Below are 13185 nucleotides of genomic sequence, written 5' to 3' on the forward strand. Positions count from 1 at the left end.
AGTCCTTTACTCATTATTCTTCCTGCTTCCTAGAACGTGGACATGATGTCAGGAGTTCTATGAGGTAACCTTAGAATCAAGGCATGTGCTTAGTATGACGGGGGGCTATAAAGAAGAGATCTGACCCCACGATGACTGTGGAACTGGCATCCCAGTCCTGGAGTGCCTAGCACCAGACTTTGCTACACGTGGGGGATAGCACTTCTATCATGTTTTGGCCAAGTTTGGGTTTTCTTTTATGTGTCACTGAATCTAGCCCTAATAGATAGAACATTGACAATAATTTTGTTGTGTAAATTCCTCATCAGTCCTGCTCCATTTGGGAATGCAAGTTAATTTTCATGTGGATAAGCGAATGGTAAAGTAAGGTTCAGTTTATCAAAATGTCCCAGCTTTCTTTGTAGTACACCAACTTCAGAAAATGAGGAAGGAAATGTTTTACAGTAACCATAAACATAGGATGAGTCTATATGTATAAGTTTAACATTCTTCACAAACAGAATACAGTTGTGAAAATGAAGGGACCAGGATGCCACAAGCTGGATTTTCCAATAGTAGGTGGAGATCCTAAGATCAGAGCTAAAAATAGGCATAAAATTCAACAAATGTCATATGTTAACATCGGAAGCAGAGAGGAGTTAAATTGTGTTGACCCGTTAAATCATCCAATAGTGATTTTTCCACTGATATCTTTTTTAAAAATTTATATGTTTATAATTCCTAAAAAGATACACTACCAGCACCTCCATATACGGGGGGCATCATTCCACCAAGATATAAAAGATTTCTGTGAAAAACAGCTGAATCCTTCACCAACTGGGAAATTCCATAATGATAGTTCAAAGAACTATATTCAGGCCAATTTATGATGTCAATTCCGAAATTTCATTAAGTAACTGTTGCTTTTTTTAAAAAAAGACATTACCATTGAATGAATATTAGTTTCCGTGATTTCTTTTCCCCAAAAGTTCTAATTCTAAAGTACACATTTGCTTTTGTTTTCACTAAGGGATAGCATACAGCATTTTTTTAAAATGGAAAATGTCTTACCTTTCAAGTGAAAAAAATAGCATTTCTATGGTTTGAGTTTATGATCATTAGCAAATAAAAAAACAGAAAAGTCACCTCAATGTCTAATACATACGGCATTCTGACTTTTCATGTGAATCTCTTATATGACAGTTAAAATGCTTTCAGCTGCAAATAAAACTTTAAAGTGTTTTAAGCAACTAGGAAACATATTAGTTTGCATTGCAAGAGGCCCAGGAGTCAGATGATTCCTGGGTTTATCGGTTTATTGACAGATCATCAAGTAAGCAGCTTTCTCCATCTCTCATATCCTGCCATTCTTGGTGAATCAACTTTGTTCCCAGATCAGCTTCTTTGATTATTTCAAAATGGCAGCACCAATTCCAGCATCATAGCCAGGTACCACAACTTGTGTCTTCCCGTACATGTTTCTTAGTAGTCAAGAACAATCTTTCCTAGAAGCCCAGTACATTTAACTATAAGTTTTAGTGGTCAGAATTGAGTCACATGCCCATGTAAAAATGATTCACAGATAAGGAGAACAGAACCCCACCTATGTCCTAGTTCCATCAGAAATCAGCCCCTGTAAAACTGAGCCTGCCCGTTCCTGAAGATGAAGGGGGGAGGCGTTGAAACAAAAAAGAGAGGAAAACCAATATTGTACAGGAAATCCACACTGTTGAATTCTCCTTTTCTGATCCTCCTCTTCCTGCATTCCCTACCACTGCTCTTCCACTGGTCTCTTTTATTCTGTCTTAGTTTGTATTAATGCAGTTTGTGTTTTGTTTCTGTTATTGCAATCTGTTTGCCTAGAGATCATTTCCCATTCTCCTGCAAGGTACAGTCCTTCATTTCCATGGTAGGGGACTCTCATCATTGTTGCTTGCCTAGCCCATTCCAATTGTTTCTTGAATAAATTACTGAAAAATTTGGGTATGGGCAGAGTTGTCAGACAAAATACAGTATATTCTGTTACACTCAAATTTCATATAAACAACACTTTTTTAAAATAAACATGTTTCAAATATTGTATGGGATGTGACTTACACTAAAAAGTTATTCAATGTTTATTTGAAATTTAAATTTAAATGAGAATTCTGTATCTTTAATCTGCTAAAACTAGCAAGCATAGGTATGGGGTGGTCTTTCTCCAGGAGGTCCACATAGTTACACGGTTTTATGCCCACCCACCCTCAATTCCCTGCTCCATCCCTGTATACTCAGTTCTGGTATTGGGCATTGACCCAGGGATGGCCAAGTACTATATCCCATTTCCTTGATTCTAGTGATCGGTTAATGGATGGGTAAATGGTCTAAGTCATACCAATTAAACTATGACCTAGGATTATTTTATTTGTAGTTACTAGGAAAGAGAAATTCCCTCTACTAAGCTTGAAACTCGCACAGTATAACATGGAAGCTGCTTGGGACTAGGATGAGGATAGTTGTTGGTCTACGTTTAATGCAAGAAGAAGAAAGTGAAGATTAAAATGGAGAGAACAGATTATGCTCTATTGACAACTTTCAGCCACTGAATTCAACCATTCCTGAAACCTTGGTCTTTTCAATTTCATGAGTCAATAAACTACTGCCACCTCATTTTCTCTCTCACGACTTAATTTTTTTCCCTTAAAACAGTTTGATGTTAATTCCTAACAGCCAAAACTAAAAAAACCTTGATAAATAAACCCATCTATACCCTTCCTGCTACAGTCATCAATTGTCTTCATCTTCCTTCCCACTCTTCCTTAATAAATTATTCTTGGGCTATATAGTCCTTTGAAAAGGTTGACATGCTCTCTTTAATCTCCCAAATAAATTATTTTATTCTCTTTATCTCATTGGAAATGAAGGGCTTTTCTACTAGTGACGTGTTTCCTAGTGTGTTTCTTCTATTGTTCTTATTCAGCTAAAACTATAAACTTATCTTTGAAGGACAATAGTTTTTCATTTCCAAATATTATCCCTCTGTACATTGAATAGCATTTTAATTAACATCTCTCCTCTTCTTGACTAAAATATATTCCATCTTACTTCAGGTTTTTGTAGATGACCTCTCTTAAATCCAAGAGTAGAAAAAGGAGTCCCTACACTCAATGTACTAGAGTACATTCTAGCAATCTGACACTGCTAGAAGTTAAAGTTTTCTAGGTAAGCTCAACTGCATAGAAGAGAGAGAGAGAATTCCATTTCACAGCTGCCAATTTCAAACCTCAAATTATGTACATCAGTTGCCTCGTATGTGCTACTTTTAAAGGTAAAGAGATTTCTTCATTTCAGACTTCCACAGAAACTCTATTTGAGCATAGTAAATTTTTTCCAAAGGCATATGGAATGATTTCATAAAAATTAAACAAATCATTATAGCTAAATTATGAATATTAATACTTGCCATACATTCTTTCCAATAAATATATAAAGAACAGGGCGTGAACCTACACTGTTCTAAGCCCTGGGAAAACAGCAGTGGACCAGGCAGACATGGAGCTTGTCCACACTGAACTTGCATTCTAGTGATATATAAGATGAAGCAGGGTAAGGAGAATAAAACAGGTTGAGGGGAGTAAGAAAGACACGAGGAAGGCACAATTTTGGATAAGGTGTTCCGAAGAAGGTAGAAAATGGACAGTGATCTTATAAAGTGATGGAATGAGCCACATGAATATCAATATTGTATTTGTGGGAGATAAATATATACTTTTAATACCTATATATAGAGTTTTCATTTATATCATAGATCTTTTAGAATGAGGTTGTATGGTGGAATACCAAGAAAATCAGAATAAATTCAGGAATATGGCAGGCAGACTTTCTAAAATGGCCCCCAAAAGATCCATGGAACTTGTGAAAATAACAAGATATCAATCCTATGATTATGTTATATGCACAGCTGACTGTAAGATAAAGGCATATTTCAGGTGGGCCTGATCTAATCTCATAAGTCATTAAAAGTGCAAACCTTTCCCTGACTGGTTGCAGAAGAGAAGGTCAAAAACGTGAACTATGAGAAGGAAAAAAGGAAATAATATACAATTGTTGACTCTGAAGATGGGGGGGGGGGGCTTGTGCAAGGACCAGAGAGAGATTTCGAATTGCTGACAATGAGCCCTAGTCAACAACTATTGAGGAAATGGGGACCTCAGTCCCACAACAACAAGAACCTGAATTCTGCCAACAGAGGGAATGAGTTTGGAAGTGGATTCTTTCCTAGAGCCTCCAGACAGGAGTTCAACCTGGCTAGAACCTTGATTTTGGCCTTATGATAGCCAAGCACAGAAATCAGTCCACTCACCTTGGATTCTGATCTACAGAATGTGCGCTAAAAAATGAGTTCTTGGTGATTTGTTATGCAACGATAGAAAAATAACACAAAAAGAACAGAACTCGAGGCCCAGCTCTACTATGCTCCATCTGTAATTATTTGGGAAAAATGCCAAACTTATCTGGGCCTCAGTTTCCTTACCTATAAAATAAATGGGCCGTGCTAGAGGATCACTAAAATCTTCTTGGCTAAATTTCCATAATTAATCATTGGGCCATGATGTCACTATTTTAGATGATTAAAGTTGCTTTCTTGATCATAAATGATTGATCATTCTTATAATTAACTTGTTGTTAAATCCTTGGTCAAGGATATGATTCACAATTAAAACATTTCACATGGAAAAATGTGCTACAGTATAAGAAAAACTGCACTATGATATAAATACTTTGTGACGATGTAGAAGTCTAGTAATTTATTACAATAAGACATAAGCTTCTCATTTACCATTTAAACTGGTAAGAACAGATACGACATTCGATCTTAGCCCAAATGCTGAGAAGCGATTCGTTTACCATTTAAATAAAAACACAGAGTGTTCATAAAGTCTGGAGGCATAGAAAAATGTATATAATATCATCAAGGACATCTTCGATTTCTTCCCTGAAAAATAAAGTATTATCTATGTTTCCAGATTTTGTAGACAACCTAAAAAGGTTTAGTAAAGGTGACATTTAGATTATTTAAGTATTTACACATCCACAACACCAACCACAAGTTATCCTAAGTGATTAAAAATTCACCGTATGCCATTTTGTTGTGTTGCAATAAAATTTACTATGCTACCTGCCAACAAATTTTTACCAAAGTTATAAAAACATGGAATTAAAAATGCATATTAACCATAAAATGAAAACACTGAAGTGGTCATCTACATTTTTTAATTTGAAGTTGTATGCTCACTTGAATAATACTGATCAAACAGTTTTGACTACATTCCGATGAAAGGTTATTTTTTTAAGCAAACTGTGATTTATTCATACTCCTCAGCAACAAAAAAGAATAAACTATGGATATACAACTATATACAGAAATCAGTAGCATTTCTATACACTAGCAATGAAGTCAAAGAGAAATTTAAAAAACAACACCATTCATAATTACACCAAAAAGAATAAAATACCTAGGAACAAACTTAACCAAAGAGGTGAAAGACCTATACTCTGAAAACTATAAAACACTGATGAAAGAAATTGAAGACGACACCAACAGACGGAAAGATATTCTACACTCATGGATTGGAAGAATTAATATTGTTAAATATTATTTAAATTATATTGAATTATAATAATTGAATTATATTGAATTATAATAATTGAATTATATTGAATTAATATTGTTAAAATGTCCATATTACCCAAAGCATTCTACAGATTCAATGCCATCCCTATCAAAATACCAACAGCTATTGTCACAGAACTAGAGCAAATCATATTAAAATTCACATGGAACCACAGAGGACCCCAAGTTGCCAAAGCAATCCCGAGAAAGAGAAACAAAGCTGGAGGTATCACAATTCCAGATTTTACGAGCTACTATACTAAGCTGTAGCAAGCAAAACAATATAGTACTGACACAAAAATAGACACATAGATCAATGGAACTGAATAGAGGGCCCAGAAGTAAACCCACACACCCCTGGTCAATTAATCTATGACAGAGGAGGCGAGAATACAGTGGGGAAAATACAGTCTTTATAATAAATGGTGCTGGGAAAACTGGACAGCTACATGTAGAAGAATGAAACTGGACCACATTGTGACACCATTCACAAAAATAAGCTCAAAATGGATTAAAGACCTAAACGTGAGACCTGAAACCATAAAAATCCTAGAATAGAACACAGACAGTAATTTCTCTGACACTGACCCCAGCAACATTTTTCTAGATATGTCTCCTAAAGCAAAGGAACTAAAAGCGAAAACATATTGAGACTTCACCAAAACAAAGTCTTTCCTTAGTGAAGGAAACCACCAGCAGAACAAGAAAACAACCTACTGAATGGGAATTTGCAAATAATATGTCTGAGAAGGGATTAATACCCAAAATATGGAAAGGTTAATTTTATAACCCTATCATATGTCATCAATATATTTAAGCCATAGTAATTATTGCAGATTTAAGATAAATTACGACAGAGCAATATTTTCTATCAAATACTACGATTGGAATAGTTTAACTGCCAACCCCAAAATATTATCCACATTAACTTTAAAACATGGCATGTTTTGCAGTCAAAAAAAATTGCTGAGCCATTCCTAAAGTGAATTTCCATTAAAGACAATTATTTGCTAAAATAAAATTATTCTTAGTCTAACAAATAAAATCCACCAGAGGGAAAGAAGTATTGTTATATTTACATTTTACTCATATAAATACACGTCTATAATACATCCTCCCACATAGTCCTGATCATATGAAAGCCAAAAAATCAAGTTTGTTTTTATATCTTCTGTTTTTGTAAACGTATGTAATACAGTTTTAATAGCTGTTTTCATCCATTGTTTTCTAACATTTCTGTCCCTTACAGATCAGTTCTGATTGATTTTTCTCATCTTCGTGGGTTGCACTTTCGTACTCCTTTGCATGCTTGCTAATTTTGATCAGATGTCTGACACAGTGAATCTTACCTTGCTCATTGCTGGTGTATTCCTATTCCCGTAAATATTCTTGAGCTTTATTCTTGGATGCAGTCAAATTACCTGAAAACAGTTTGGTCCTTTCAGGTCTTGCTTTTCAGATAAATCAGAAAGGACCAGAGCAGTGCTCATCTAGAGCTAATTATTCACCCCGACCGAGGGAAGACCTTTCTGTGTGCTCCATCCAATGCTGGGTGAATCGTAAGATGTTCCAGTCCACATAGTTTAAACAAGCACTATTCCCAGCCCCGTGCAAGCATGAGCACTGTTACCTCTAATCCCCTCAGGCGGTTCTTTTCCAAAATTTGCAAAATTTCCTCACATATATGTGCTGATTAGGACTTGACTAAATACTAGAGGGGAACCTGTTCAGATCTTCAGAGTTCTACCTCTGCAGAGTTCTCCTGTCGCTTATAGTTCTGTGAACTCTGGTCACCTTCATCTCCCAGACTCTCAGCTCGGGCTTCTCCACTCTGTCTGTCAGGCTCGGCCTGGTTGTCCTTCCCTGAGATTCAGACTAAAAACCCTTTAGGCAGTAAACTGGAGTACTGCTGAGGTTCACTTCATTTGTTTCTCATGTCTTAGGGATCCCTATCCTTCACTGCCCGATACCTGGTATCTTACAAACCGCCGTTTCATATATTTTGTCCATTTCTGGTTGTTTAAAGCAGGAGGGTAAACCAGTCTCTGTTGTTCTATCTTGGCCAAGAGCAGAAGTTCACTTAATTTGGTTTTGCTAAGAACATATGGTAGTTTAGAAACTTGGATTTACAGGCATGTTACTCTGTAACATGACTTAGAATTTTCTACAGCAATTCAGCTTTCCCCAAATAGCTTTCTACACACATTTACTTGGACTTGGGGAAGTTAGGCAGTAGTGAAATGTTCAGTGTAAAAGTCCTGACAACACTCTTAATTTAAAAAAAAAAAATCATACTTTCATAAGATATTAAATCTCCTTGAATATGTTCTTACAACATATGATATTATATGCAAAAAAGAGACTTAATAAGGTTGAGCAGTCTTTAGGAGATCTCAAAAAATATGCATATTCTGTTCACCTTACTCCTAGAACAATCTGAATTTCTTTGTTCCTTAAAAGCTGGTTGAGCCAAGAGGTACTGTAAATGTGTTTACAGAAAGAAACTTTCTTCCAAGAGTAGTCCCCTCTCAAAAAAAGCTGCTTGTTACTTAACACAAACATGGAGGGAAATAAAAAAATCAAAACCTTAGCAAACACAGGTATCATCTTACAGTCCAAAGAACACAATGTTTGAAATATTCGCTGAAAAGGTTTTGCATGGAGAATTATAAACTAGGTTTTGTAAAGAATTATAAACTAGGGTTTTTTTAAAATCATGTAGATGAGAGAAAATTGGGGGTGAACTGCAGGAAGTCATGTTTTAGCAGCGAAGGCAAGAAATACATCCTCTAAATCAGGGTTCCCTGCGGGACATTTCCTAAAATCAACAAGGGCTCCAACAAGCGGGATGAAACTGCTCACTCAAAAAAAGAAATCATCTCGTGAAAAGAAAAGTGAGACCTTTATGCATTTTTAATTCAAGAAATCTAAACATTTATACATCCAGCTCAAATCAAGGAATGGCATATTTGATGGGTTAACACAGATGTAGTGAAAACATTGCACCACTGACTGTCATCGAAGTCAATAAATACTGATACTTTCTTCAAGTATCAGATGGGAAATCCAGATAAGTCTGTTTCTATGTGAGTGGGAGCTAATTTCAGCTCAACTCATTCAGTACTTTTGAAGATCTAATGGATTGGTTATACAAAAAGAAGCCTCACAAATGGAAATACTAGGATCACTAACAATTGCCAGCATTCCTTTCTCTGCTCACTCCCTCTTTACTTGATTTCCTTATTCTCCTCCTCACTTGCTTGCACCCATCTATTTCCAAACATTTCTTGAGTACCTTTTTAGCATGGAATCTGACCTTGCTTCTGCGAATAAAAGGTGAATAATCCCAGTGCCTGTCATTGAGGCAGTCACAGTTTAATAGGGAGGAAAGACAGGTAAACAGATGTTTTGATACAAGGTAAGTAAGTATGTAACTGAAGTAGAACCAACTTCCTCTACTAGAAGAAATGTGAGACTATTTCAACAGAGGAGGTGACATGTAAGCTGGATTTTATTTTTTTTAAAAGATTTTATTTATTTATTCAACAGAGATAGAGACAGCCAGCGAGAGAGGGAACACAAGCAGGGGGAGTGGGAGAGGAAGAAGCAGGCTCACAGCAGAAGAGCCTGATGTGGGGCTCGATCCCATCATCGCCGGTATCACGCCCTGAGCCGAAGGCAGACGCTCAACCGCTGTGCCACCCAGGCGCCCCTGAGCTGGATTTTAAAAGACTCGCAGAAGTTAGACATGGGGACAAAGAGGAAGGGCCATTCCAGGCAATGACACACATGCAGAAGACCTGACAAGGACTGACAAATGGGGGGAATAGAACTTCAAAAAGGATGGAAGAAAAATAAGTGAAGACTTGCGTCGAGAGATGTGGTCACTAAGGTGGAAGCAAGATCATGAAGAATCTTAAATAATTTATACACAGGCTTAGAGCTGGGTTTGCTGGGGTGGGGGGTAGTTCTGTATTGTGCCTGTTCTCCTGGCATAAATATTAGTAATGTTTTCTTTCGCTCTCAAATGTGGCCTAGTTTGAACAACCAATCAGGTGGTCAGGTTACTTACAGGTGTCTAGGTATCAGAATGTGATTTTTAGAAGGAGGGCTGAAGCTATACAATTCTCCTTTGTGCATGTATGTTCAACGATAACAGAGGCACTGTAATAACAGGACTTCCATGTTCTGTTGCAGTGATGTTCCCTCCCTGTTGAGCAAACAGGGTGGTGAATAGGATTATGTGGCCGTCAACATCCATTCCAACCTCCTTGCGTTGTCAGCGCCTGCAGAGGTCAATGTGCTTGCCCCAATGTGCTTGCAGTGAGGATTCCTGGTGAGCATTTGGTTATGCCAACCTGAGTGAGTTTTGAAATCAGGAGTGGCGAATGTGGTTGGGGAGACATTGTAGGACTGGGGTACTCTGTAGAAGCTTGCTACGTCTAGTTGTGGGCTGTGTGGAGGCTGCGAGGAAAGCGCAGAGCAGCAGTGCCTGTTGTAACCTTCGGAGAAGTCTTCATTCTTGGAGTCAACAGGTCTGGCGGCAGCTCGCTCGTTCCCCCCTTCCCTGGCCTGAGCTGCAAGAGCAGCAGCCCGGGCGGGCCACTAGGCTATATCATTCTAAGAACAAGTCCAGGAGCTCAAGCCTAGCGGCCACTCCTTCAATCATTCCAACAATTTAATGCACACTTAATTCTTTATATTAAATCGTTTCATGCTTAAAATAGCTAGTGTGGTTTCAATTTCCTGGAACTGAACCTTGACATATATATGGTAAGTTATTTAACAAAACTGGGCCTCAAATCCACAGCCATGTAATGAGAGGGCTGGCCTACTCAGCGATCTGCAAGATCTCTCCTACCTCTAGAATTCGCTTCTGTGATTCTATGATTGTGTCAAGTTTGCCGAATACCTCCCTCCATTTTTCCTCTCCTGCAGCCCTGAGAAACTGCTTCCAATCTGGCCTCTAGCTTACATTTCCATATAACTATTTCACTAAGATCACTATTAATAAACTTTTAGTAGTCAGAAAATACACCAAAAGCCATAGGATGTGTACAAGACAGCCACTCATCCATTTAACAAATATTTATTGAGCTCCTAATCATGCCAGGTGCTCCTAAGTAATATTTTATAAACTCCTTGACCTAGTCCAAGCATTTGTTTAGACAAAACATTCCTGAAAGTATATTTTGTCTTTGTCTTGTTTGCAATTTAATAATAACTGTCACTCCCCAACCTCTAGATATCCCCTCTCCGCCCGTCTTCATTCCCGGCTTCAGTCAGGCTATTGCCTCTTTATAGAAACTGACCTGAGTCAAATAAGGATTTCTTTTTCCTTCTCTCTATACCAGTGTCTCCATTTCCAGCCCATTTTGCTTTCCTTAATAGGGTGAATCATCACACATTCTCTTCACTGATGTGGTTTTTCAACTTCACATTTTATTCTTCTCACTCTTAGTTTCCCATGTCTCTTCAGATGGTCCTTTGCTGGATCCTGTGCTCCTCACCACCTGGCTGAGAATCACCCAAGGCCCTTTGCTTTCATATTCCTTCAGACAGATCATTTAGTCATCGAATTTTAATACCTTTTTAACCTTAAGTTGCATATCCTGAGTTACAGAACATTTCTACGTTGCTGTTCCAATGTCTTCTCACTATAATTATTCTCAAAGCATTAACTTCTCTCAACATGACAATCCTTCAACAATCTTCTCGTATTTCCTCTCCAGGAAATCAAAACTCTGACGTCATTTTTACTTTGCTTGCCTCATCAGGCCATTCCCAAGTTCTGGTAATTCTTGTTACACATTATTCTTAGATTTGCCATTCTGCATCCAGTATCATACCCCAGGTTCCGTATTGGACTCTGTCTTCTCGTTCCCTATTTTCTGTCTCCACCAATCCTATGTTCGGCCACTTAAATGATCTCCTTTAAATGCTATCACAAAAGCTTTGGTAGTGCAAATTTCCTTTCCTCATTAAATCTAAATCTTTTGTCAGTGGCCAAACGTTTCACTATACTTAAACTACATATCATTTATTGTAGTCTGGTTTCATTTTTTTCTTTAGAAGAGTTAACCTAATTGTCATTTCACAGTCTACTCATTTCTGCCCTTTTACTTATTTCATTAGCCTAGAATGTTGTCCACCTGAACTAAACAGTATCACAAAAAATCCTTAAAGGAATTGACCTAAGTGTTTCCTATTCAAGGATCATCTCATGTGACTCTAATCAATATATTAAGCAATCCTAGAGGACTTCCTATTAATGTTTGGATGTTTGTAATTAAAGCCAAAAATTAAAAAAAGTGTTGAAGGGTAAATTCATGTGCTATTGCTCAATGAATACCAGAGTAAGTCCTTGGTAGAGCAAAGAATAGTCACAGATAATAAAACTCACCACAGCATATAACTTCATGTAACAGCAAACCTGAAAGCTAGATATGTACTGCATAATATTTGTTATAATACAGTTGTACTCACATGAGCATATGACATATGAGAATTATTTCACCTTTATCCTATTTACTTTGGAACTCTTCTTTATATTGATCTCATGGTACTGTAGACAGAGGGAAATAAATAAATATTCTTGAATGCAGAAAGCTTTTGTGATTAAAAAAATCTGATAATGATTGCATCCATTTTTTCAAAAATGGGGAAATATGCTAAAAAGTAGTCCAATGAGCCTGGACACATGAAGAGACCAATAAATGTTTGTTAAATAAATGAGTGAGTAAGACAGCAGGTGAATTTAAAGAAAATGGGGATAGAAACAGATCATAACCTATTGGTGTACATAAAGTGGAAGAATGGAAAAAAATATAATAACTAATTGTTACGGAGATTTCTGACAGTACTAGAAATGATAACACCAAAGAAAAACTGGAGACAAGTTATCTATCCAGAAGTAGGTACACAATTAAATAAATTCTGTCTTATAATACACACTATAATATATACATATATAATATTATAGTTCATGTACATATCTATCTGTAACATAGTTAATCCTCATTATTCATGGGTCTTTCTATTTGTGAATTTGCTTATTCAATAAAAGTTGTTGGTAATCCCAAGGTCAATACTGGCAGTGCTTTCTCAGTCATCTGTGAACATGCACAGAGTAGCAAAAAAAATTTCAATAAAGCAAGAAAATAAAATTAAAAAACAATTATGATTTATATGGGAGAAAAAAATGTGTCACTATTTCCAGAGGACATGATTGTGTTTCTAGAAATTCAAAAGAATCTGCAGATCAACTATTAGAATTAATGAATGAATTAAGCAAGTCACTGAATACAAAGCCAAAAAAAATCACTTGAATTTTATATATTAACAGCAAAGGATAAGAAATAAAATTTATCAACAAATAAAAGCAATACCATTTAAAAGAGTATAAAAAATCAAAGTCTTAGGAAAATTGAGCTAAGATATGCTAGACCTCTACACTGAGAACTATAAAGATTACTTAAAGACAGTGAGCCACAGAGTTGGAGAAAATATTTGCAACACATATCTGACAAAATATTCACATCCAGGACATGTAA

At 36.7% G+C, this 13185-nt stretch overlaps 1 protein-coding gene and 1 pseudogene across 1 annotated transcript in view; both read right to left on the reverse strand.

The window, feature by feature from the left end:
• Nucleotides 1-13185, reverse strand: part of ADAMTS3 (ADAM metallopeptidase with thrombospondin type 1 motif 3) — a 256015-nt gene that overhangs the window by 66544 nt on the left and 176286 nt on the right. The gene's annotated exons all lie outside the window — the stretch shown is intronic.
• On the reverse strand, nucleotides 4693-4858 carry LOC113263312 (U2 spliceosomal RNA; annotated as a pseudogene).

Source organism: Ursus arctos, unplaced genomic scaffold, assembly GCF_023065955.2.
Source record: "Ursus arctos isolate Adak ecotype North America unplaced genomic scaffold, UrsArc2.0 scaffold_9, whole genome shotgun sequence".
In the NCBI taxonomy this organism is placed as follows: Eukaryota; Metazoa; Chordata; class Mammalia; order Carnivora; family Ursidae; genus Ursus; species Ursus arctos.